At 39.2% G+C, this 27,451-nt stretch overlaps 1 long non-coding RNA gene across 5 annotated transcripts; it reads left to right on the forward strand.

Moving 5' to 3' along the window:
* Positions 1 to 858: 858 nt before the first annotated feature.
* On the forward strand, positions 859 to 14,311 carry LOC146440100 (uncharacterized). Of its 5 annotated transcripts, none has more exons than XR_014851033.1 (6): positions 859 to 1,131; positions 8,421 to 8,555; positions 9,642 to 9,720; positions 10,406 to 10,612; positions 11,176 to 11,402; positions 11,821 to 14,311. It is a non-coding gene; the product is annotated as an uncharacterized LOC146440100 (long non-coding RNA). The 5 variants fall into 5 exon arrangements; XR_014851036.1 differs by lacking the exon at positions 859 to 1,131 and adding an exon at positions 1,175 to 1,473; XR_014851035.1 differs by lacking the exon at positions 859 to 1,131 and adding an exon at positions 1,175 to 1,458.
* Positions 14,312 to 27,451: the final 13,140 nt, after the last annotated feature.

Raw genomic sequence — 27,451 nt, forward strand, 5'->3', positions numbered from 1 at the left:
GTACATAAGAAATAGGATGACTGTGAATCCTGCGGAGATTATGGAGACTTGTACAAAATATCTTTCCAGATAAGCATCTCCAAGTGAAAAGATCCTGATAGAATAGAAAGAAATGCCTCAATATTCAAAATAAACTACATGTAGAATATGCAGAGATGAATGGAAGGAAATTATGTAGGACTCTTCAGGTTCATCCTTGCTCCTGTCCAAGGGAATTATGCAAGCCCAGACTGTGGCTACCCAGCATAGTGCTATTTTGGGTGACGTGACAAGGAATGTGTAATATTTAGGATTCTTTTTCCTTACTGTAGCTATGCAGAAGGATTAAAAGGGGGAAAAATTGACATCCTCTTCTAGCAGCTACTTTTGTTGGCTGAAGGAGTGAATTGCAAATGATTTCCCAGCTCCGGTATTCCTTTGCCTATTCATTGGCATTCACTAAGAAGAACTGGTAGATACTGGAGAAGGAAGGGCTTGGTAGGTGAGACTAATCAAGAATCTCCCTTATACAGAGAGGGAAAATTGTATTGAAGCTTTTTTTTTTTTAGATGATATCTTGCTGTATCTATCATTGAAAGAGGTATGATTTAGTTTAAGAGAGGATTCCTACATGCAAATAGGAATGGCAGTTAGGCATTGGCAACAGCAAGTAGCAATTCCTACATGTAAGACTCCTGAAATGCTACAACAGCCTTTAGTTTTTGAAAATGTGAGGTACTATTTGTTCTCACTTGCAGCAGGCACAGTGTTGCTATGCAGTAGTAGCTTAGATTGGATACACCTGGTTTAAGATAGTTTCAAAGCTGCTTAAAGCTTAGTCAACTCATCTTTACTCATTGCACGTGTGTTTACTCTCTTGATTTCTTAAAGAGGGCTTTTACACTAAAACTAATTATTTCCTTTGCTTTAGTCTCACTTCTGAATGTAGCAGTGAGGTGCTAGAGAGGGCTGGGGAGGGTGTTGTATTCATCAAGAAGCTCAAGGCAGACTTGAGGTGATCTCTCTGCCTCTGATGAAATTCATTCCCTTATCTAGAAGCTCTTAAATCATCCCTGGCAGAGGTGACATTATAAAAATAATTCTGAAGAACAAAAGTTCTTGCCCTTGGAATACACTGCATTGCACCAAATGGTAGGCGTTTATTGCCTTTTTTTTTTTTTTCTTTTAGGGAGTCTAGGTGGAATTTTCAGTTACCTTTAGATTTCTTTATTCAGTTTTTGCAAGTTGATAAACGTTTTTCCCCCTCAAATGAATACCTTGTGAAATAAGCTACACAAAGGATAGCCAGAGGGGTGACTGGTAAACCCCAGGGGTTTGCTTGGGACACTTTGGGTTCATTCTTGTCCCAGTTTCAGGGGCTTTGGGGAACCCAGCCCTGGCTTGCCATTCACCACCTCTGAAGTGGTCTGAAGGTTTTCCTCCTTCTGATAGTGGAAAGAGGTGGAAGCTGACAGCAAAGTAAGGATGGAGGTGGTGAGTCTATGCCATTATATTCAATAGGGACTTAATTCAGTCTGGGTAGATTTATGCACAGATAATATTATTTTGAAGTAATTCCTGTTGTTTGCAGTGATTTTTCAGGACATACTTTGGAACACTGCTTGGTTTACTTTGTTCTGGAGGCATGTCAAGTATGGTTTAATAAGCTTGTTTAAATGCTGGTCAGGAGTTTTCCTCCTGTATTATAACAGAGTATTTGAACCCTTCTGTTATTCAAAATATTTAGTGTCTGTGTGAAAACTTAGAGCTGGTCTACAGTTCAGCAACAGTAGTAAATAGTTTACTGGTTTAAATTTTGTGTGTCACTGGAGACAGAAAGGGGCATTTGGGTGGCTTATAGCTCTGGTGTCCAAGGTGCCAGCTCAGATTTTAGTCAGGAAAATGAGACACTTTTTAAAGAAAATCCACAACTTAGCCAGGAGATTTGTCTGCAAATACATCATATGGTCCAAGAAGCAAGTAGACAACTAGAATAACCTGATTTCTATAGCTTTTATATATTTAAGATCATCAGCTTGGTGCAGCTGTTCTTTTTTTTTTATTTTTCTTTGAGTATATTGCAATGATTTCTGCCACATAGTTTTGATTCTGGTTTCCAGAACATCACAAATGGCTTGAAACAGAACTGAGAATGACAGTGTCTCAGCCACAGCAGCTACCACTGTCCTCTGAGCAGCTGCTCAGTCTTAGTGACAACTGAGGGCTTCTAATAAAAAAGTCATTTTACTGTGTACACCTGAATAATTTGCCTGATTTACAGAATGTAACAAGTAATCCTCACCTTCAGATCAGTTCTGAGACATGGGAAGATACTGAGAGGCTTTCCAGCAGCAGGCTTTTTAGTATAATAATCTAACTTACAGTATGGTGTTCTCTTTAGCATAACTTAGCTTTACAAATTGGTCTCTGGCCTTGATACTCTCTCATCTGGACTGTGACAATGGTGAATTTTGATAGTGCTCCTTGTTAGCTGGTAAGGGAAATGCTATTTGGGAATCTGAGAGCAGTAGTGAACAGAGATCTCTCCTCTAGGAGACAGCTTCATGCTGTCTGGAGAGTGTGAAACTCACTTGTGGGATTTTTTTGAGGCATTATGGAATTCAGGTTTGTTCAGGAAACTTCTGTATAGGATGAAAGCATTGCATCAGCTTTTACCTCCCTCCTGGCTGCTGGTTTGTGGCCCACATTCCTATATGTTGGTGAAGCCCCTGGGTGCCAGGATGGCTTTGGAAGGGGTGAGCAGTAAGGTTTCTCTGACACGTATTGGGGTGGGAACAGGTTGTCCCAAAGACTTTCTAAACCTGCATTGTAACCCCTAGATCCTACTCATTTCAGCTTCACTTGGCTCCTTTTGTTAAAAAATCTGCCCCTGATGTAGTGTTCAGCTGGATGTGAAACTTTTAGAGAGCTTTCAGGTGAGGGAAAGCAGTACTCTGTTCAAAACTGCCACCAGGAGTCTATCAACCCTGAAGGCTTAATGAGGCTGAGGCTGGGCTGCTCTGTCCTAAAGGAGATGTGTTCATGCACTGGGGAAAAGTCACTGACAGCCTCCTGAGGAAGGATGTGAAGTTGGACTTCCAAAATGAGAAGTTTGTAGTCTTGAGTGCAATAGGCTCCATGTATAGTGCATTGCGCTCGGGAGTGACCTGGGAGCTTGCTCTGTCATCAGTAAAACTGCTCTCAAAGACCCCAGTGATTTTATTGGGGTCACTTCTATACATGAGGCCACTTGTGTGAAAGATTTCTGTCCCAAATGGGATAATGAGCTGATGTTTCATCATTGGTTATGTTTAATTTTTCCATGCAGCAGTGTTTCTGGTTGAAGTAATCAAGCCAGATAATCAAACTGAGACCTGAGACCCTGGTCTGTGCCCCAGAGCAGTGGTCTGGATGAAGTCATGGTGGCAAAATTCCATCTTATTTCAAAGAGGACTGGCTGTCATCCACAGCAATAAACTCCCTCTGTCCCTAGCACTAACAAACTAAAACCATTTTCAGATTAGCTTGTCATGCTTTACCTAACACTTTATTGTCAAACATCTTTCATATTGTAAGCAATTCTACATTGTATATAGAGATAGTAAAACAAGCAGTGATTCTGTAACTCCTAAAATTCACTTAGAATGATGACATATCATTCTAAGTTTCATTTTGCATGACTTCCAACGGGAAAAGAAGCATTAAAAGTTTGTGTTTGAACATTTTCCTTAAAGAGAGTTTATCTGACAGATGTAAACTCTTATTTGATCTTGCTATTTCATTTTTCAAATAATGTAATTGCATATATTTAAGGGAACTAATTCATATCACTTAAAAACAAACTATTCTCCTCATCAGATACTGAAAATTTACTTAAGAGAATTTTGGCTTGTTTATTTTTGATTTCTAAGGCTTAAAAATTTAAGTAAATGTGAATAATTTTGTATGTGGAAGCTCTGTTGTAGGACGCGCCAGTTAATTTTTTCTGAGAATGGAAAGGATATGTGTGGAGGTGCAAAGCAAGTGTGTGTGTACATATATATATACATACATATATATGTACACACACACATACATATGTATACACACATATATGTATAAATACACAGGAGTGTATACATATATATGCTTGCTTGTGAGCATTTTTATGTAAGTATACATTGCTTTTATATATAAGTAATTATATGTAGAGACAGCCCCACAGGCATTGGTGCAGAACTTCAATTGCAGGATGAATGCCATCTGGCTGCCCTCCTGTACTGCCCCAGTACCAGAGGAGGACAGGGTCTTGTAAAGAGTGTAACAAAGAAGTTTAAAGAGGAAGGAGACAGTAAGGGAGGAAAGAAGGTGGGGATGAAACCACAAGATGATATAAATTATCTGTGGACCCAGCATGGTGTTTATGAGTCATTGCAAAACACCTTTAATAAGAGGTGTGGGTTGTCCCTGACTGCTGTTAACATGTAAGGATCATTACCTGGCTTATACACGTTGCAGCAGAGGTAGGTCTTGAGGAGATTTGAAAGAGAAGATTTGTATCAGATCTTTTTCAAAGGATACATGTTCTCCTTTACATCAGTTGGAGTTCCCAGAGCTGAATCATTAATAGGCATTTTTTTCTGATGAAGTTCAGAGCTCCACAGCACTGAGAGCAGGATGAAAGCAAAGCTTGAGAAATTTACCATATACTCAACCCCACAAGGGCTCACTCTTCCAATAGTTGCCTCATGTTTTCTGAAGAACTGTTGTGTTTAAATGAGTCATAGCTATGCAGTATGATTTCCCTTCTCAGCATGTTCTTTTTCAGGATAATGTGGGGCAGGCTGCAGTCATGGGAGGGACCGGAGGAGGTTGGTGCTGCCAGTCCTGGCAAGCAGAGGACTGAACTGGTGCAAATGCTGCAGCAAATCACCAAGTCTTGATCCAGGGCAAAGCTTTTAAGTACTTCAGGAGGGAAAACACCACTTTGAAGAGCCTGATTTCCTAGGTCTGTAACAACCCTTTCAAACTACACGTATGCTGCACAGAACCAAATGGCACTGTTCTTACAGGATTGTATCTCAAGAAAAGTTGATTTAGTTCACTCTTCAAATCCCTGTTAAAACTTTGACTTTTGTGTCAAGGTAGTAAATTTTAGTTAGAGATGGATGTAACAGGTAGGAATTTCTTTTAAAATTGATTTGTTACTTTTAAATAGGGTTTGTATTTTTATCTCATATGCAGAATCTCAGCTGTACAACTTTAGGGATTAGAGTTTTACAGGTAAATATCTAAATAGTTTGCTGCATATGGTATGAGGCAGTTGCCTTCCTATCACTGAGGACATGAATTATAAGTAACACATTCTTTCCTTTCTGGAGACAAAGGCAGGAGATCCACTTGTGCTCACACCCAGCCTTTTAGACCTTCACCTAGGTCTGCTTATGTGGCTGAAGAAAAGATTTATAGACACTTTTTTTTGCCACCACAGCAATCACACAGTGAAAGTGGAGGCTTTTTCTTACATTCCCCACCTTCATGGGAGGAGAGACTCTGTTCAACATTCTTGTCCAAGTGGAAATGGGGATCCTACATTTGTGCATGGCCTACCAGGGCTCTGTGAAAGAGGGTTGCTCATCTGCTGCAAAATATTAATGAGACCAGTCTAGATCTGTGCCTTGAAATTCAGCCTGCTGAAAGCTCAGTGTGATGTGGATTTTGGCACTAGTTTGGCCCATTTCTAGCTAGGGTGGTACTCTGATTTACGTTATTCAAACACCCAGCTAGATGAGATTGATCTTTAAGTGATAATGAAATGTTATGTGGATAGATTAATTTCATACAGGCCAACAGCTGGGCACTAACAGAAACTAGACTTGAGTCAGTAATTTCCCAGTCCTCCACAATCTTCCCTTTTTTTCTTACTCAAGTGCAACAAAAAAGGGCAAACATACTGCAATAGCCAGAGAGAAGCTCTGGAGCACCATAACCCAGGGAGACAACAGTTCTACTCACTCTGTGAGCACTGGTAGCATTCAAACTCACTTTTATCATAGAATCACAGAATGGTTTATGCTGGAGGGGACCTTAAAGATCACCTAGTTCCAAGCCCCCTGCCATGGGCAGGGACATCTCCCACTAGAACAGGCTGCTCAAAGCCCCATCCAGCCTGGCCTTGAACACTTCCAGGGTTGGTGCATATCCTGTATAGAAAGTCCATTACCCCACCTGAATGCAGGTTCATAAAAGCTGTTTGTCACTCTCTTTACTCACATTATTCTATTGGTAAGTAAAAGCAGACAACGCTCTGCCTTCTTTCATGGAATAGCTCAAAGAAAGACGTTATTTAAGTGGCAAGTGTCTTTGCTTCTTTTTTCCGCCCTCCTTTGTGAGCTTCAAAAGTTTCCTGAGAATCATTTAGATGACAATTGTACTAACAGATGAGTGACACGAGAACTTGGGCATAAGGCACCTTTTGTGCCTGTGACTCCTTTTCTCACTCTCAGCAAATATGGTTCAGACCATTTGTGGGGTGGATGCCACAGAGTTTTGTTTTCTGGCTGCTAGAAAACAGAGTCCTGCTGTCATTTCCAAAGAACATGGCAGTAATTTTTTCCCCCCATTAGATGTAGGGCTTTTTCTTCTTTTTTCCTAATCCCTATTAAAACTATTTCTTTGAATCCTTTTTTAGTAATTTCATGTGATGTCCCACTTCATTGTTCATCTCCCCCCCTTCCCCCATGCATTTATCACTGAAAATAACAGGTGTGTCCAACTTTTAGTTCAAATACAGGTTATATTTTGGCTTGCTTTTTTTCCTAAGCAAATATGAAATATGAAAACATGCTGCATTTGTCTGGTGATCAGCTGTCCACAGTCCTGGTAACACTGGCCCCAAACATTTTGACACATGAGCTGATTTCACTCAAGTTTGGCAGAAATGTAAAGATAAGATAAGTAATAAACCCCTATGAAAACAATAAACCCCATAGTGAAAATAGTTGGTCAGGTAGAGGAGGCAGAGGGTTCATGCCCCATCAGGGGAGAAGCCAATGTAAAATCATGTTGCTTAGACATCTGAGAGTCCAGAGGAGAGCACAGACTTGAGATACAGATCTGCAGGAAACCAGGTTTCTTCATCTCTCCTGTTTATAGAGCAAGGCATTTAATTTGTGTCTTCTGAGAGAAATATTGAACTGTTCTTTACTCCCAGGGTGTCGTTGTTTCATTTGAATATTTTATTTATTTACTAATTTATATATTAATTTATATATTAATTTATATATTAATTTATCATTTATAATTTATATATTAATTTATAAATTAATCAGTTATGATTAATTTAGGTTTTGTTGATGCTGTTTATTGCATAGAAGACTTCTGACTATGACTTCTACAATGTGGAGTCTGTCACCTGACTTTTGTCTGCTATTTTTATGTCTGTTCATGTATCAGAGGGGAAATAATGGCTGTGGTCCTAAATAGGAAAATAACTACTAATGGGTTAGGTTATATCAAATGGATTGTGAGAATGAGATAACCAGCCATAACAGGGCTGAGGTACCTAACATCAACCACAATAAACCTGAAATTTATTGACAGCAGAAATGAAAGTCATAACCCAGAGAGGAAGGTAAAAGTTATATAGACTCAGATTGACTGTGGAATAATAGTCCCATTCCCTCTTACGTTTTCTCTCAGCTAAGAAATAAACCTTTAACATCACATATTTTTCAAAACATCATTTGAAGATAAAAATAAGTGATTTTGTTGACATAATATCTATTTCCACTGAAAGCTGTATCAAAAAGATCAAGCAGATGTCATCTTTCTGGAAAACTCAGATTAAAATCTACTGGCTGCCAGTGTCTTCCAAATGGAAGAATGTGTTAAACACTAAGACTTGTTTTATTCCTTTATAAGTAAGCAAAGCTAGCTATGAATTTACCCTCTTCCTTTAATAGGGTCCCTAACTTGTACTTTGGAAAAAGGTGGCAGTAAAGCTTTACAATATCAGAGTTATAGGGGCATATTTCTTCAGTTCTCACTGGACAAACTTTCAGCTTTCATGGTCTCAGACTTAGTAGGACCAATAACATCTAATATCTAAAATTTTCATAAAGTTTTGAGGCTTTAAAATGCTACAGTAATTACTTTCTTCTGTCTCAAGATATTCACGGTAAGTTTGTGGCACATGGCAATGATTCAGCAAGAGAAGGGTGACTTCTCCTGCACAGAAACTTATTAATGAGCTGAGTTTATCTTTTACTCAGATATTTGCCTTCTCTCTTGTAGTATTTTTGTAGACAAGCTTTCTTAACAAATGTCAAGAGATCAAAATAGAGGTAGGAAACATGGAATACTTTAGTGGAAGGAGAGATGAATAACATGGGCAAAGTTGATAAGAACTAAATAGATGGAACATTTCCCCTTTATTTTTGAATTTTTTTTTTATTTTGCAGAAAACTCATTTTGAAGAAGAAAGATGGGACCATATTGAAATATCACATTGCAAGTTGTCTCCACCTGTGATTTCTATGTCCATTGCACCAAACTATTCAAATCTCTGCTGTCAGACGAAAAAAAAAGCCCAAGCAGTAAGTGGGAATATATCCAAGCCCTAAAAATGTTTCTTTTGGCAACAGTGCAAAATTAAAATCTCAAAAATGTTTGGGATTAAAAATATTTAGAGCACACAGCTCAGATAAAAGCCTATGGTGATTTTGTTTAAATTTTAAACCAAAGTATTTTGAACACAGAATTTTTAACATTTTTCCTCAAATAAAACCCAACAACAAGTTTTAGCAAGTCAAGATTAGCTACTGGGGAGGTGGGAATTGATAATTGAAAAATTTCTCACCTGCTCCACAAAGAAGTCTTAGATGGCTTTGATTGTACCTGTGAAGAGCATTCTGTGAAATGGGTGAGTTGTGCTCTCTGCTCTCCCTTTCATCTTCATGACAAATGCATGCTCAGAGCTTCAAACAGACACTGTTGTCACTTTTAAGAAAATGCAACCAAATTGACTGCATAATTTATCAAGATATTATAAAAATTTCCAGATCAATTTTTTTTAAATGCTTTGACTTATGGCCTCTATATTATGAACTTAATTTTACATGATGTTGAATACAAGTTAAACTATTTGGAGATGAAGCAATAAAAAATTATGGATTACTCAGGACTCTGCATAGCCAGACTTTCTGGCTATAGTTCTCTCATAGTTCCCTTCTTTCATACCCCTTGACAGTTCCATTCTCTACTGATAACTGCCACCTCTGCTGTAATAAATCCATCTATTTATTGGTTATTTCACATCATCATGAGCCAGCTTCCCCTATGCTAGGGCTGCACAAAGGTGGAACAAAAAGGCAGACTCACACTTTTTTTGTTCTGCTTGGAAAAAGAAAAAGGAATTATCTTTGGAATAAGAGTGACAGGATCAAGCAATATTGTAATGGTTACAGTCAAGGTGGAGCCACTGAATGTGTCATTTTTTCAGTGTGCACTGCCTGAAATCTGTCTAGCTTTAGAGTTGAAATAAATCCACCAGTAAAATACCATCTTATGCCTTAAAAACTTTTTTGGCTGTTAGTAGCCCAGAAGACATTTTTCATTTCAATTTTATCAATCATATCAAGCTGATATGAAAGTTTACCAATTATTGTATATGCTTACTATAGCTATTCAGAAGACTTTCCTCTACTCAGTGATTGGGAGAGAAATACAAAGATATTAAATCTGTATAACCACCGTGTTGATGTGAGTATTAGTTAATACCACATAGTATTAGTTAATACCACAAATATATTAAATTTTTATTGATATAATTGTCTCTGCCTGGGCAGGCTGCAGTAATTTATTTAAACTGAGGTTGCTATCAAGGCAGTTAAATGAAGGGAGAAAAGTAAATAAATGCTAGACACAGAGAAGGGCAGGTAATTTCTGTCACTGCTTTGAAAACTGACTTTTCCAATCAAAGGCAGATTTCTGTGAACAGAATAGGCATTCTTACAAAACCTACAGTAAATGAAATGTCATTTTTATTGATAATGATTCTATTTGCTCTAGAGAACTCTACTGTTACAAGAGCTGGTTCAGAACTTGCCGGTCCTGTCTCCATCAACCTTATGTTCCTCTACAGCAAAGACATTAGCTGAGTCCTATAAAGTAAATATTTAAGGATCTTGGGAATCATTCCTTCAAAAATTTGCATGAGCTTTTATCAGTAGGAGCATTTTTGTCAAGATGTACTTGCAGTACAAGAGAGGAATGATTTTCCCATTGGAAACAAAGAAGCCTTAATTCTTTTTTTTTATTCTGCCCTTGGTAGAGCACAGTGTTGTTTAGGCTTTGTGTAGGCGACATTTTTACTCCCTGGGAGTACCCAGACCTGCAAAAAAAGAAAAAGTATGGCACTAATTTAGTTTTCTTGTTTCCTTTCAAGGTTCAGCATCGTGATTGTGCTTGAGCATCTGGATGTGACTGTTCTGACTTCTGCCAGGGGACCAACTCCCACATGCTCTTCCTTCCCTCGCCCCCTCCTGTTTCCTCCTTACCCCCACCCACAAGTCACATTTCTTGAGAAATGGGACAGCTATCAGCATGTCCCCATGCTTCCAGGGCAATTTGCCATCTGCCTTTGCTCTTAGAGGTGGGTGACATCTGCTTTCTTTTATGGGCTGATCAGAAAGCAGCAGGCAGAACATCTTCAACTGAGTCCTCAGCGCACCCAGAAAGGCTGGAGTTGTCCCTGTGCTGTATTTAACACATGAGCATGGCTGTGCAGGAGCGCTGATGGGAGGTGGTGGGTGATGGAGCAGAACCAAGGGCCACCCACAGCCAACCTGCTCAGCTGAGATGGGCCTTGAAAGGCTGGAAAATCTTGCATGGTCAGAGAATGGGAAAGGCATCTAGCTGCCATGGCTGGTCTGTCTCCAGAAGAAAAGACTGTAAATTGCAGTTATGCTTTGAGAATGATTTATTGTTGCCCTTTTTGTCTGTCTGTTAGAGGCATTTGATTTCTCTGCCTCTAATAAAAATATTGCTTGGTAAGCCTTTTGATTCCTGTTTACCACTAGGGACAGTTTGCTCCCTGAGTCCTTTGCTCTGCTCATTGCATCAGGATAATTTCCCCTGGTTTCTGGGTGAGGATTTCTGCTGCTCTAGAAGTGATTTACTTTAAATGTGGTCTCACCTATTACCATTTCCACTCAGGTCCTTGTAGAAGGGTTAAGAAAAGGCTCATATCAATCACAGTCTGACCTTCCGTGTTTTTCCAGTTCCTGTGTAAGAGGTGATGGTTTGTGTTGACTGCCAGACTCACCCAGAGTCAAAGTGACAACTGGAAGGAGAAAGACTCTGTATCCTTCTACCAAACTGAGGGTGGCAGTCTGTGCTGGAGGAATGTATTTGGGAGGCAACCAGACCTAACACCTCTGAAGGTGAGCTTTCTCTCCTGCCTAGTCCTGCTTTACCTGCAGAAAGACTTTCAGTGAAACAGTTGAGAAGAGTATGTTAATGCCCTTTCACAGTATGACAGAGATTTAAATCACAGATTTTATTTTTTTTAATAAACAGAGGGTTGTTGAATTTATACCAAAGCTTCTAACCCTGCTTAGAATTTCAAAACCAGCTTTGGACTGGAAAAAATAAATCCAACAATGAAGGAAAATATTCAAATCCTCCACCATACCCCCCAAATAAAAGGAAAGAGGAAAAAAGTGATACATCACTTTAATATTAAAGTTAAAAGGCTTTGATAGTGAGCAGAACTTTGCAGAAGAGAAAATGATGGGGGTGACAAATCTTTAAAGAAGGGAAAATGGAGTACTATTTTTAAAATTCTTTTATTCTTTTCAGATTGTGGTATTTTACAGAGCCTTACAGATGACAAAGCAGCTGCTTCCCCTGAGCCTGACAATGCTTTCTCCACACACCACTGGGCTGTTTTTTTTTCTTTCTGTGTCACATTGATCTTCTCTTGTTGTGCTACCTCTAACATGCCATTAGGTGCCTCTGGCTGCCAATAGTGAGGAAGATTAGGTTCTTGTGGGCAAACTGCCATTAGGCTCTTCCTGACACGACTTATAACATTAAAGTTTGTGTTGATTCTTTGAAGATATTTTGAGAGGTTAAGATTACTTTGTTACTGTTTTTGCTACTTGCACTGAAGGAGTTTCTAGGGCCCTTGTCCAGATCTATCATACAGGAGTTGCACAAATGGAAATTAAAAGGCAGCCCCTGTCTCCTAGAGCTTGCCTTCAAACAAGCGAGACATAAAAAAAGCAATTATTATCCCCAATTTGCAGCAAAAAGTTTTCCACTGCTGCACCGAAAAAAATTGTTCTACAAGCTCCAAATAGAAGTAATATGGGCAAAGGAAAATGATACTACATCTATCCTAAAAACCACTTTCTTACAACATTGAAGATGAAGGAGATGTTTTAGGGCAATCATACAAGGTCCCCACAGTGACTAACACCTGAAATCAGTTAATCTCTTAAGTCTCTTGCTAAGGTTGTGGGTGGCAAGGGCAGCATCTCCAGCCTGTAGAACTCTTCACACAACACAAACCTGGTAAATATTGGGTTTCTAGATCCTGGAGTAGTAATACATACAATAATAACAATAAGCATCAAGAAATCTTTCTTTGACTGCATCTCTATGCTTGTACACTCAAATACCCTTTCCCTTCCCCCAGTTTTTTCCACCCTGGAACAGACTTAACAAAGCTTGTCATGTATGGGAGCAATTTGCAGCCACTGATATTAAGGATGCCTGTATTTAATAATTGAAAAGAATTAGCATAATGCTTGGCTCATTGAATTTCTGTGGGGAAACAGTAACCTCCAGTGGTCATTTAGAGTCCAGTCATGTTCTAAGAGACTTCAGTGAGTACAGTATTAGGTCCTTAATTTATACCTGGCTTTAAAATTTTCCTTGAAGCCCTAAATTATACATTCATAACCAATTTCTCATACAACATATAGCTGCTAGAACTGTGCTCTTCAAAAGGTTTATTTTGCAGTTATTTACCTTTGCCAAGGGCCTTGAGATGCAGAAAAAATCCCTGTGAAAATGAAAAGTAATGCCAATTTTTAATGAAAAGCAAAAACTTTTTTAAGGAAACAGTACAATCCATATAGTGTTTGAATTTAGGAATGTCATCTAAGTGCTAATTGAAAAGATCTTTTTAAAGTGAGAGACATCTTTCAGTTAGATGTAAGGCTAAGACAATTTTCTTGTATATTTTAAATTGGTTAGAGGTTAGAGTCTGAAATAAGACATGCATTTAGGAATGTTCCAATTTGACCAGTCAGCAATCATAGGGAACAGGAGTGGAAGAGTCCTTGGGAGCACTCCCACCCTGTGTCCTTCGAGGCTGGTCTGTCTCTAGCTAAACTATGTAATCCCTCAGCTTCCTTCAGGCTGCCATCCCACAACACAGAGGGAAAGGGAAGGACAGTAAAGTTTTATGTCTCCTTGTGGTTCCTACTTTTATTAAAGACCCTGACTGATTCTGGCATGGTACTGGAGCTGCTGTGTGTTGCTGATAGTGGAAGGATTGCAGGGACTGGCATGACTGTTCCCTTTTCTTCAGGGAAATTACTGCCTGAGAGCTCAGAGGCTAAATCTTCAGAGTGCTACCTGGGGTTGCAATACATTAATCTGGACAAGCACAGCATAATTAGCTTTTCAGCAGCTGTGTTTTAGAGGGATTGAGGGTACACTGCTGAATATGACTTGGGTGGGGTCAGATGTACTGCTCTGAAGTTTTTAATGTTGATTATCCACTGGGTGAGGTAAATTGTTATCCATTTGATAACTGAGGACCATGCAAGTCTGTGTTTATATTTATGTTCCTGGGTGGTTACTATCTACATAACTACTGCAAACTGCTCAGAGCTTTGAGTGGGCTCAGCCTGTCAAACTGGGAATCAAAGATATGAAGCCCTTTGCAATTCAGCTGGATGTGCACACTCAGTGCCTGGAAAGGCAAAGGGAAAGCCAGCAGAGAGATCTTGGCTGATGGTGGACAGCAGATGCCTGCTCTGTCTTACGCATTTCCAAGTAGAACTCCCTCTCTTACCTTATCCTCATCTCCTGCCTGGACAGTCATCCACTTCTGCTTTTTGAAAGAAGTCAAGCTCTTTCCTGAAGTCCACAGACTCACCCTTATTGTTGACATATCTCCTTCATCCACCACAGTAAATGGCACTCTGTGTGCTTCTGCTGTGAAGCTGAATTCTGCTCACGCTGGAGAGACCACTTGGACTGAGGGCTTGCATGAGTGTGAGGTGGTGCTTAGCTGAAGCAGGAAGAAAAAAAACACTAACAAAATGAAATTTAAGAGGAGATAGCAGATGAAAGTAAAAAAAAAAATAAAAAAGGTAGCAAGGTGTGATTAATACGGGAAATAGGTAACAAATAGAGGAAAGTTAAAACATGAGTAATTAAAAAAAAAACACAGGCAACACAGTCAACATTATCTATGCCACAACTGGTTTTGATCAGGGAGAAAGCAGACGTGAAACAGATGAACTATGAGTGCTGATCTCCCAGTACCGCTTTCTTTCAATTAAGGATTACCTCTTATCTCTATTTTTTTCTAATGAGAACTGCAAACCCCGATTGGGGATTTACCAACAGTTTCCCTTGATTTTTGTTTTTCTTGTCTTTTTTTTCCTCTATGAAATTGTGATACTTATCATCTTTGCCTCTCCTTAAATGGGTCATTTGCAGGAAAATTACAATATGAGCCTGTCTGAAGTACCAGAAAACTGAACACTCAGAAGACAGTAAGTGATGGTCTCCTTAAAGGCAGGCTATGGGTCAAGAAAAACAAAAAATACACTAGTGAGATTCATGGGGTGGGTGAGGACATATTCCAAATCAGAGATTAGTGTCAACAAGCGATGATGTATGGTTCACTTATATTGTTTTTTTTAAGTGTATGTGTAGTTCTCATTTACTTTTTAAGTATAATAATTCCTATGTCATCTGGCAGGAAATTTAGGTTTCAGTTCTGCAAAGATGGAGACTCCGTGGTACTAGATGCTACATGAACCCTGGAAATATGTCTTCATATAGGTGATCTTTTCCTAAATTATATAGATCAGAAATAAGCCATTGTGGAATTAAAAGCTTGCTACAGTTGTAAACACTTTAGTTGCAAATGGGAAGAAAGATCTAAGAATCAGCCTTTCTAAAGTGTAAAGTAAATAGTCCCAGTCTTCTTCTAGACTGATCTGGAAATGTACTGAAACAAACTGATTATATTGATGTCCTGAGAAGATTTCCTGACAGCATCCACGGAACCCAATAACAAGAGTAGTTACAAAGCTAAGTGTGAAAATCTTCTCGGACTATTACAGGAATCCTATGGGTTTATTGAAGCCCTAATCTCTCTCTCTCTTTAAAAAATTACTGCCTTCAGAATTTAATTTCTGTATATTAATGGCATAGGTGGAAATGATGGAAAATCAATATGGTATTTCTGGATACAAGGACATACATAAATATGACTTTCTCCATGATTAGGAAAGATTTATGTTTATTCAGCCTCTGTTTCATCTTTCTGCTCTCTGCACAGTCCAACGGTAACATAAATAATGTTAAAACAATGCACTGTATCACTTTCATCCATGTTTCTGCTTAGTTAAATTATTAATAAACATTTGGAGCAAAACTGATTTCAACTAAATTTAGCAATCTGCAATGCATACATTTATATATGATTTAGCTATTTAGGGCTCCCTTGATAGTGAGTGTGGGGAAAAGCAATGCCAAGGAGTAATGCGCATCATGGGTTTTAGGTTCATTTCTTAAATGAGATGAACAATGCCCTAAAGCACACATCTTCCTCCAGCTAGATCTGTTGCAGATGTCTTAATTTGTAGACATGAATCTTACCCTTGCCCTTACCCTGTGTAATTTCTGTGTGTCCCTGGATCATCACTAACAATCATGTCTAGCCTGAGGCAGCTGAAGGCACTATTCTCCTGTGGCATGAGGTGCTGCAGAGAGTAATCTCCCTTCATGAGCACCCACTGGGTGATAAAAGAGCCACTGTTTTTTATGAGTGTCCTTGGTTGCTTTTGTGAAGGCATCTAATCCTTCTCCTGCTGTGTTGAATATCCAACAGATTCAGTCTTTCAAAAATTGTGGCAGAAGCATGCTCAATGCAATGACTCTGGTTTCACTCGTGGGAAAAGGCTTTGAGAAGCTCCTGCTGAGCAGGAGCTGGAGCAGCACCTGAGGGGCTGAGTAGACTACAGGGTGCCTCAAGATTGTAAATGTGTCCAAGATTAAGCCACAGCAGAGAGGCGATTTTTTAAATTTTTTTTTTTAAATTATGGTTTGTTTGGAGGTCTGTTAGTTTTGCCTCAGCCTCATGTCAGTGGCTCAAGTCCTTTACTGGATGTAGCTGTTAATAATATTTACAGCACTGGGATTTATGGACGCATTTATTCTGGAGGAATCTAATCACTGCATTGCTTCCGTAAATGTAGCTGTATCAGAAGCAAACAGTGCATGAATTATATGTCTCGGCAGGATTGATTGTGCCCTTAGGAGCTAACAGCAGCACCCAGAGAACAATTACATTCTCCTGCTCCCAGTAATGAAGTATTATTTAGGAACAGAAAGTCATTATGTAAAACTTTGAGAAATGATACAATTACATTACATTACACATACTATTGTCATAGGCCTTGCTTCCTACATAAAATTTAAATGCCTTCTGAGAGGGAATTCTGTAGGGCTGGCTTCCTGCTCTTGTGCTCCCAGGCACTTTACCTTTCTGTTAAATGATGAAAGAGAGCTGTTTAGGATTGGAAATATCATAACTCTGAAAATTCTAAAACCTCACTTATAAAAAGAAGTAGTGCTTGAAAACAAGCAGTAATCATATTAATATTCAGTTAATTTAATATTAAATAACCTGTTAATTTGCCAGTATCTATTTCATATTTTGGTTTGTCATTTTATTACCACAATATATAACTCAAAGAAGTGAACACAAGCATCATTATTTCTAGGATTATCCATCCCGTGTAGTCCCCTTGATTTCTTCTTTAAATATGTAATTGTTTACAAGTTTAAATTTAAGCCATAAGCTTTTTTCTTCTATTTGTATAATAGTTGGCCTTTATTTTGCACCCTGATTTCAACTGATGCACGGCAGGAGCTGTGTGATGGGAAGGAAAATGAACTGTGTTAGTCTGGTTTGTGCAATGTTCAGTGGTCCCTAGGCAAAGCTCTGGTGAGTGGCAGAAATGTGGGGCTGGGGCAGATGCCAGCCCTGCATGGAGGCAGAAGTGGGAAGCAGTCAGCAGCATGAATGGCCAGGATAGATCTGCTTCTTCACAACCTCTTCTGCTTCTCTCTTTCTCTCTATAGAAAGTGAGATTGGGGAAATTAACTGGTTGGAAAGGCTAACACAGCATTTCCAAAACACCTCAGTAATGCTCCTAAATCTTAGGGATTTTTACCTGAGGAACAGCAGCAAATATGAGCTAGTGTCTGAGCAACCTGGCATTGTCTGGGTGCATCTCATTGCTCTCACTAGCAGTTTTTGTTTACACAAGCTTTTCCTTGAAGGGGAGAGATGCCAGGCATGTTTCATGACAACCTTCCTACACCCTAAATGCCTTTTGTTTAACTAGGACTCTGCCATAGTGTGAAAAGAGTTCAATGCTAGCTCTTAAAGAACCTCCCATAGGAAAAGCCCATAGGAAGCTCTGTCCAATGGAAAAAAAGCAAGGAACTGTTTTAAGTGCATCAACAGTCTGTTATTTAAAGGCAGTTGCTTCTGCTCTCCTATTTCTGTCTCAGTAATTGATTGTGGATGGTTTCAGCAAATGTGTTGCATCAAGAACTCACCAACATTAGTGGAATTGAACCAGGGTTGATTTTTTCACCCACGATCTCCTAGTATTTTCTAATGGGCTGTGTTGCATGTTGTTTTTTAAAATAAATTCTCTGGCAACCACATTATATTAACTGTGTGTGTGTGTGTGTATTTGCACACTCAGAGAGTGGAGCTCCATCTGAAAACATGTGAGAAGCTCGGGACTTCAAGGAAATCTGATGACACCTGGTTAATCATTTACATGTTTAAGGTTTTCTACTTAATTCTTACAGCACAGAAACATTGAAGTAGTTCCCCATCATAATTGATTACCTCAGAAGGCTGCTAAATGCCCACAGCACTGGAATAATACATAAACCAGTCCACCTTGCCCTCCCAGGAGCCATTTTCCAACATTTTAGTCACTAGCACTGCTGAGAGCTCTAAAAATGTATTAAAATTTTAAATAGGTGGAAGCCCCCACAGATTTGTTATGAGAACAACATGGTTGCATTTTGACAGCATTTAAACTTTATTTCACTTATTCTCATGAATATAATGCCTTATTCCCTTCTAGATTCTATCCGAGCTAATAAATTGTTGTTGAAAGCATTACATTGCAGAAGTCTGTCATTAGCATCTCAGACGAGCTGCATTTTTGATGTGGCAGTCAAACTGAATTAAACCATGCACAGACACAGTGTGATAGCTCAGTGACTGCCCCTTCCTAGTCATCCCAGGGGGTGACTTTGCACAAAATTCAGTGCTATAGAGCTCCTGACATCTTCCCATTTGTTTTTAATCCAACCCTTTCTGTGATCCCTAGGCACAGAGATGAGAGCTTTATATACCATCTTATTTCCTAGATGCTGACTCTCTCTGTACACATCTTTGTTTCCGAATTTCTGAGGGTCAGGTTATATTAGAACATCCTCAGGTGCAGCACTGCTGGTGACCAACTGTGACACTCGGAGCAGCTCCAGATGCCGGACAGCCCTGAGATGCAGGAAGCTGCTTCAGTCCCTCAGCTGCCAAGTGATGCCTGCTCTCCTCTGTGCCTGCTAAAAAGTGTGAGATAGCTTTTATTTTCTTCTATGTTGTCTGATAAAATGTCTGTGTAGGTCACATGTTTCTGAAAAGCTGCACTGCATTTCAGATTTGCCAGCTCCTTTATGAGGAGCAGTAGTTTTCAAATTATGTGGTGGTTTCTATTTTAGTCAAAGCCCTTGCTCCTGGACACAAGCCATTACAGTAGATTATTCCCTTATTTTATACAGAAAGAAACAACCCACAAACAGTTATTAATTTTATTGTTTGCAGTGAAAAACCCAAAAATTGCATTCCAGATTACCCCAATGGCAAATTAGAATGTAAGTAAAAATTAGGCAGCATTTATTTTTTTCAAGCCCAAATTCTAACAAAATTATTTTTAAAAAAAAGGTCTTTTATCTGCCTCATAGTCTTTGAATATTTGTAATTGATAAAGCCGATGTTGATAAGACAGTGCTACACGGAACCACACACTCCTTGTGGACTGTGGTCCTTATTTTTAACCCCTTCATCTATCTGTCCCTCCTAGGGAAGCATGTTGTGTCTCGGGTAACCTCATGGTTTCAATTAATGGTGCTGAAACTCCAGATTCAAGAAAAAGAAATGTATAGATTGAAAAGATACCTAGCTAAATGTAGTGATATGTTCTCGTGTAGAAAAGATTCAGAAAATTTGGATAGAAATGACATGGAACATCTGAAGGAATCCCCACCATGGAAGATTTTAACAACAAGTTTGGCAAACTCCTTGCAGGAAAGATATTGGGATAGTGAAACTCTTGGGCAAGGATGGACTAAGTGGTGTCTTAATATCTTTTTCAGTTCTCTCTTTATTTTCTGCTCTTGGACTTTGTGAATGAGTTGTGTGGAACCCTGTGAATCTCAGTTTTTTCCCCTCTGAAAATAATATTAAATGAAAGATAATAATAAGATTTTTACATGTTATGTCTATGTAATTGCATTCATCTACTAATCATGTGTGTCATTAGAGATATAAAACTGGTTTTGATAACAAGTTATTTTTCATTAAGCCATCTTGATGAGCATTATTTCTGCATCTGGTTTTAGATTGTATCATACCTTCCTAAATGACGCTGTCATTTTGCTGAGCATATTTTTTTTTCTGTATTTCTAATTGCCCTTTGGGCTAATGGTGTACAACTAGTGATTTTCCAATCTTCTGGAAAGTCCTCTAGTAATCCAAATTATATCAAATTCCTATCCCAGACATACTTCATGGCTTGTTTTCTAACTGCTTGGATGCAACAGCCCTGGTCAAAGTAAATCCAATGGAATCTGTAGAAATCCTGAGTTTAACTCTTGGAAAAGTGAGATGGAATACCTGAAAGATCAGGCTGTTTGTATGCACACAAATAGAATGCCATGGTCAGAAATATCTTACACTCTGTGGTAACATAGACCTTAAAACTTCACTGATTTGTGTGCTTATATACCAATCCAACAGAAAAGGCACCTTAAAATTTCTTGTGACATCTGTTTTACAACAAGTTACTGTTTTTTCATAAAACAGCAATGAAAATATTTGTTTTGTTTTATAGAAATGATGGTCTTGAAATCTGAGTGTGACAGTACCAGAGAAACAGTTTTCATTTTCTGTATTGCTGAAGGGGATTGCAGTAGTGAAAAAGCAGAAATCAGTTATAACAATTGTTTTTATTAAAATGTCATTTACCTTGCTGCTCTTTCACTGACTATCAATCTTAACTGGATTAAAACCAATGCAGTGGAAGTATTCATTATTAAAATCATTTTCCTAGTATGTTCAGTGAGATGAGCAACTCTATGTGCACCATGCCCTTTTTGACATTAAAAATGATATGAGATTATGTGTAGTAGTTAATTACTTTCCTTTTACTAGTGAACTGGTATCATAGGGAAAAAAAAATTCTTTTCTGTCCTGTGTAAAGACCATAAGTCCATTTCTCAAGGTGAATCATCACAGTATTTTGACAAGCTGTTTGTCAAGAAGAAATATTCAAGATAGACCTATTACCAATCTGCAAATCTTCAAGTTGCTTTTCCTCACCTGAGGGGCTGAATTTGGATTTTTTTTTATATCCATATTGATGCATTTTTCTAAGTGGATGTATTCTATGCATTCTAAAAACCCACAGACATCCAGTGAACATGCAAATAACTCGCTCAGGTTTTGTGAAAAACATTGAGAAATTGACCTTCTGTTCAGTGGAGTTTCTGTAAACCAGCAGTGTGATTGTGTATTTATGAACTGAGATTACAAAAGTAACTGTACAAAAATTCTAGGATATTAAGAGAAAGTAACATTATTAAAAAAGTTTTGTAAATTTAAGTTCTTGTCTTGTTTTAAATGCTAAAAAGACCTAACAGAGAAAGACTTAAAGTGAAGAATTAGAAGAACAGGTACCAGTTTGCATCTGGTGTGTAAGGAAAAATGGTGTCAAATATTGGATTTAGACATCAAAAAGATAACATCCCATTCTTCTCCCAGCAGGAATTTTGAGCTTGATCTCAGTGCTAATAAGATCAAACAGAAATACAACAGACATGCAGAAGTGGATAAAAGCAAAGTGGTAGAAGAACAAGACTAGCAAAGTGGCCTGCACTGATACAAAAGGATAGTAGTGCTTAGAATTAGACCATGCATTGAAAAATGCAACACTGGTGTTCAAAATGTATAAATTACTTGCAAAAGGGTTGATATATGTAAATGTTACACCTTCCTCATGAATACATCAATAACTGGGTTATATAGATTTGTATATGGCTACAGCTGTTTGGTGTTCTGCATAAAATAATTGTTTGCCAGTAACCTTTCTAGGAAATAAAAAAGAAAATTTGAAGTATTTTGTAATAAAATAGACCATACCATACCTAATTCAGAAAAATCTTTCCAGGGCTCAACGTGAAGCAAGAAGTTCCACTCATGAGATGCTTTTAAATTCATCATTTGGTGGCACACAAGCACATCATTAACATTATTCAGCATTATGAGAGCAATAGTACCAACAATAAAAGATAATTAAATAAGATTTTTATTTAAATTTAGTTTTGATTAATGGCATTGTTGTAAAATTTTACCACCGATGAATAGAAATCAACAAATGGAAATAAAGAAGGTAATCTTTCTTCAGTTCACATCTTGAGAGAAGACTGGAGAGGCTTCAGTGAAAGGCTTTTGAATGAGAAGTGACTTCGTTTGTGTGCAATGCTTCCTAGTGTGGAAGGGAACCTGTAGGAAGACACTTTTCTGTCTTGGGTCTTAGAGGAAATCCCATGTGATTAGGATCTGAAAGATGTGGCAGCAGTCCTTACCAGGGAAAAATAAGGGAATAACGACTCTTTCCATTTACTTTGGAAACTTACCTTGGGATGAGTATTAGGCTCTAAGGAACCCAATTGTTCCCAGGGGAGAGGAAGCTTCCCAACACAGACTAAAAGTCAGCCTTAAACTTTCAGCCTGCTAGTGTTTTTCAATATAATTTAATGTTATTCACTTTAGCGTTAATTTATGCCTCACTATCACATTTCCTTCTTGCAGCACAACTCCAAGTATTGTGTCCATACCTGTTGCCTCATCCAAGCCTCTAACATGGAAAAGAAAGAAGCCTTTGCCATCTTAGGGCACAGAAACACCACATACCATGTTTAGGCTGGAGCCTGTCTCCATGGGGTTTGCTGTCTCATACTCACCACGTTCTCTATATGATATTGGACTAATAGCTTCAGTTTTATTGAGAGTTATGGTAGCTCCCAGCTATCTCCATACTCAAAAAGACTTTGGTTTGAAATTGAGTGGGATAAGATATGTATGCAGCATGGTTTAATGAATGACCTAATTTGGGAACCAGAGCCAGAGCAGTGGCCCCAGTGCAGAGTGGCGAGGACTTTTGCAAGGCTGGATACCTTAGTCTTGTGGAAAGAACAAGCTGATGCAGCTCCAGATATCTCTCTGATTTCTTTGGAGCTGCTTTGGGATTCTCTGTGCAGCACAGCATTGTGTCAAGTAGACATAGTGGTTAAGTTAATATATGCCTAATAAGCATATGTGCCGAAAGAAGACAGCTTAGATAATTTTATATAGAGAGGTTTTGTAGGAGAACTGCGGAGCTTGTGACAGAGAAGCAGTTAATTCAGCTGAAAAACTGTATCTAAAAAGGCACAGCATGCTTTTGGAAAGGGATGATCAAACTGTGTTACTTAATACAGCATCATGATATGATTATTTTTGAAAATATTTTGGCAAGATCTTCTGACATGTAACAGATAACTTGCAATTTCTATTGCATGGGCACCAGTAATAGTTATGGAAAAAAAATCTGTGGTTTAATTAATGAAGTTCAGTTTCTTTGGAATTCCACTTTTTCCTGGGTCACAGGAGAGATGATGAACAGTGTTGAAACAAATGGGTCCAAACCACTGAGAAAAAGACTAGTTTCTTTTCCCCTATTAGGGAAAGGAGCACTGTCTGTAGGCTGGCCATAGACCCAAGGATAGCCCGTGTGTAGACTGACTGAAACTACCAAACTTGTAAGCCATGTCTAGGGGTGAGATTTACAACAGTCTCCCAGACCTCCAGCTATGGTTGGTGGAGAGATGGGGATCCTCTGAAGGTAGTTCACAGCTGGAGCCTAATTTAGATGTCTGAATCAGAACCACCCAGAAGTACCTGTAGAAGAGCCTTAGCCCAAACCTTACCTTGGCTGGCCTTCAACCTTAGTGGGAAGCTGTGGGTTAGGAAAAGTGCCTGTTTCCCTTCTCCCTTTTATGCCAACATAGGTTCTCCATATATAAACTGTCTTCAAGATCTGCTGCTAATGTAGTGATTCTTGGCCATGGCATTCATAATTAAGGTGCTAAATTAATTAATTTTCTAAGCCTAGAGCTAGATTTGCTGCTGAGAAAAACCTGTTGAAAAGGATGGTTTGAAAAATTTAGGGATTGGAGGGGAATGAGTTACTGGAACTAATTATAATGTGCCTTGCAAGAGCTGCTGAATAAGAAATGTTGACAAAGCAGTAATCTCAGTGTGCAGGGTAACTTCAGCTTCTTTTTCTTATATGATTATAGGGATGTAGGAGTCAGGACCAGTCCTGTGGGCTCATGAGCCTCCTGCTTGTGCTGTCTCAGGCAGTACAAATACCCCATTTGTACTGCTAATCATAAGAACTATTATGTAGTTGAGTAGAAAAGGGCAAGATTACTGGTTAATAAGCCTTATATATTTAGGTATCCAAGGAACAGGGAATTTAAAAGGATATTTACTTTTTACTCACATTAAGTGCATCTCACAAAAGTTGCATTTATTTTCCATTCTGCAATGCAGAACTCCTTCCTGATATGCCTATGATCTCACCAGGGAAGTACAATTCATGGTGGGCTAGAGGAGAGATGAAGTCTTTCTTAGAGGCATCTAAATCTTCCCCAAAATTAGATTTCTCTCTGAACAACAGCTTCCAAGGATTGCTCAGGTACTAGTCTTCAATAGGTCTGGAATTAATTTTGATTCAAGTTGCTTGTAGTTTATATTCGTACAGGAGAAGGATGAGAAGAATTTTAAAAAGAGCTTTTAATTTTTATTCTTTGTTTTTCTGTTGCGGTGTGCTTGCAAGGTTTAAGGTCAAGAGACCAGCCACAAGAGGCAGTGAACAGGGAAGAGGCCAGCTAAGGGTGAGGAGCTGGCCTGGACTGTTTCAGTTACGGAAACCTACGAGGACCAACCATGAGCCCCTGTGGTTGGGAGATTAAACATGCATATCACCAAGAGATCATTGGCCCTGCACACTCACCCGCCCCCATTCCTTATATGGTTTATGTTCCAGAAGTTTCTCCTTAGTTCAGTGTATTATTGGTTTCCTGAGTTTGTACCCTCCTCTGCTGTAAACCTATTGGTTGTAACGCCTTTTCCCCTCCTTATCTCCTCCCCTCTGGCCTTCCCTGGTTGGCTCCTCAGAGCTAACCACTCCCCTTTTCCCTTCCCTTTTAATCCTCTGCACCCCTTTGTTCGGGGTTTGCAGTCTTGGGTTTCCTGCCCCTTAGCCGTCTCCCGCTTTCCACCCCTTTTTGCCGTCCCTGGACCTTCACCTGTGGACCTTAACAAATTCCCTGGAAATCCCAGACTGTGTTCCTACATTTCTTCTGCTCCACCTTGTTTCCGGGCAAGCTTCTGTCCCTCGAGCTCCACAGTGCACCAGCGTGCTCCACTGCCTCGGTGCACCCAGTGCGTGTCTTGGCGCAGCTGATCGCCTTTCGATCCAGCGTTGGGGCTGTCGGCTGGTTTGGGTGTGCAACGCTGCATTTTTCTTTGTTGGTATTAAACTGTCCAGCTGCTTCATAGCTTGGAGATGTTGAAAATTCTGAAAGTTGACCAAGGGTAAATCTGCTTTAGTTTGATCTCTCCTCTGATTTACCAGGTTGTGAACAACACAGGGTCCTGACTCTAGCCTGAAAACTCTGAAAAGATTCCCAAGAGAAGTCTCACTCTCTCTCTTGTCTCTGCAGTGGGCTTGGGAAGCTAATTCCTTGGGAGCATCCCAGGATGGAGTAGCAGTCACATCATGGGATATTGCAATCCAGAGCAAGGGTCTGAGTTGTCCCCTGAAGGACTGGCCTCGGCAAGTAGTGTTGGAAGAAAGACATGAATTACTGAAGTTGTTCCCACACCAGATGAAATACTGATTGTAGTTCTGCCTGTTTCATGGTGGTGGATGAGCAGCTATCCAGAGAGTTTGCAAAGCCTGCTAATGGAGCAAACAACCCACCACACACTTGTGGTGCAAAGGGCCGTGTAGGAGGAGCCAGGACTGGGGTGTTCTTCACAGTATCTTAATAAGAGTCTGGCTAGGAGGTAATCAAACATACTTGAAACCCATGGTACTTGATGCTGAATCAGGAAATGCAGAGTGAATTTCACCCATCACAGGCAATCTTCTGAGAGGGAATACATACATTTTCTGTATTGCATTTTGGATGGAAATATAGAAGGTAACCTGACCTAAGCTAATGGTTTTTCATCAGATTTCCCATGTCTTTTCAGTGTTTTTGTCTATTTGTATTCATTTGGTGAAGGCAGCTGGTAGAACCCATGCGTGTTTGCACATGCACTGTCTTGGGAGACAGACTGTGGCGTAGTGTGAGGGCCAAGGCAAGCTGTGACCATGCTGAGCTATCTCTTGTGCAACTGGAGAATGGCTTGTTAATTGACTTTGGTTTTATTTAACAACTCATTGAAAAGAGTTCAGAAACTATCTTTTTCAGTTGGCATATTTGCTTCCCCCAATGTAGATTTCAATTTTTCATCAATTTGCTCCTCATTTTTTCAGCATCCTTCTTGCTTTTTTTAAACTAGCGAAAGCTGACAGCTGTTTTAAGCAGGTTTGAAACCAACTTATGCTGTCAGCACTGGAGTCTATGTGCTTAAAAGTGTATGCATGCATATATTTATTTATATTTACACATATTTCATTTTACAGCATGAAATTATAAGGTAGGAACCATTCATTTAATATATCAAAATTCTATGCGCAACTCTTGCACTCTGTCATAAAAGCAATACACAGTAAATCACATATATATTTGCGTGTATATGACAGCCTATTTAAAGCTGGAGTCTAACCTACTTCAGTTTCAAATTAATTAAAAGTTGTCATTTAAAACTACTGAACTTGTGTTTTGGCCTCACAGTAAATCAGAGTTTCAAGGTTCTGTGATTTCGACTAGCATAGAGTGTGAAGTTGCTCTTAACTTACACACAGAAAGAAAAGCAAAAATATGCAGAAGTGTTCTGTAGTCAAGTTCCATTAGTGTCACATATTTTACCTTTTCTTTCACTTCAACGTCTTTGGACTCCATGAGCTGCTGCTAGACTCCAGTTTTAGCTCTTGCCCCTCTTTGCAAATAAATACTTCCACAGTGTGGACCAAATTTTAAATTTCATTTCCACTGGCAAAGGAAGTGGTGAGTTGTGCTCTGAGCACCTGCTGTGCTATGACTGGCCCCAAGCACTCACCCTGCAGCAAGGAAGGAGGGGAGGGGATGTGGAAGACCCTACAGCTAAGTCCCCTTGAGAGCTGGCCAGTGGCCAAGTGCCAAGACTAAATACTCTGCACTTCCCCTATCTTCTCAGTTTTATATTTTCTCCACCTGATAAATGGGTGGTGTTTTATCATGATCATTTTGCTGTATTATTCAGACCACTTGTTGCATTTTGTCTACTGATGACCACTTGTTGCCTTTTCTCTTCTGATGACAGAGGAGTCACTCTCAACACCAGACTCCATCCTCTTCTGGCTTTTAATCAGGAGCTAATACCAAGACCAGAGCAACAGGCTGGGTGAGTCCACCTACTGGACTTGCTGCTGAAATGCCAAATGTTCCATGTAATGTGCCAAATGCCATGTTAATAAATGGGAAGCCTTTGACGCTTTTGGCAGGTTTGTTTCAAGTGGCTTATTTTCAGCTCTGCTTTTCAAATATATTCATTATGTTTTGACAATGCATAATTGCCCCAGATGTACCCCCTTAACTTTACTTTCATCAAAAGCATCTGACACACCAGGTGATATTTTCATTATTGATATGATAATATTCATGG

The sequence above is a fragment of the Lichenostomus cassidix genome, chromosome 3 (genome assembly GCF_008360975.1).
Source record: "Lichenostomus cassidix isolate B80296 chromosome 3, HeHo_3.0, whole genome shotgun sequence".
In the NCBI taxonomy this organism is placed as follows: domain Eukaryota; kingdom Metazoa; phylum Chordata; class Aves; order Passeriformes; family Meliphagidae; genus Lichenostomus; species Lichenostomus cassidix.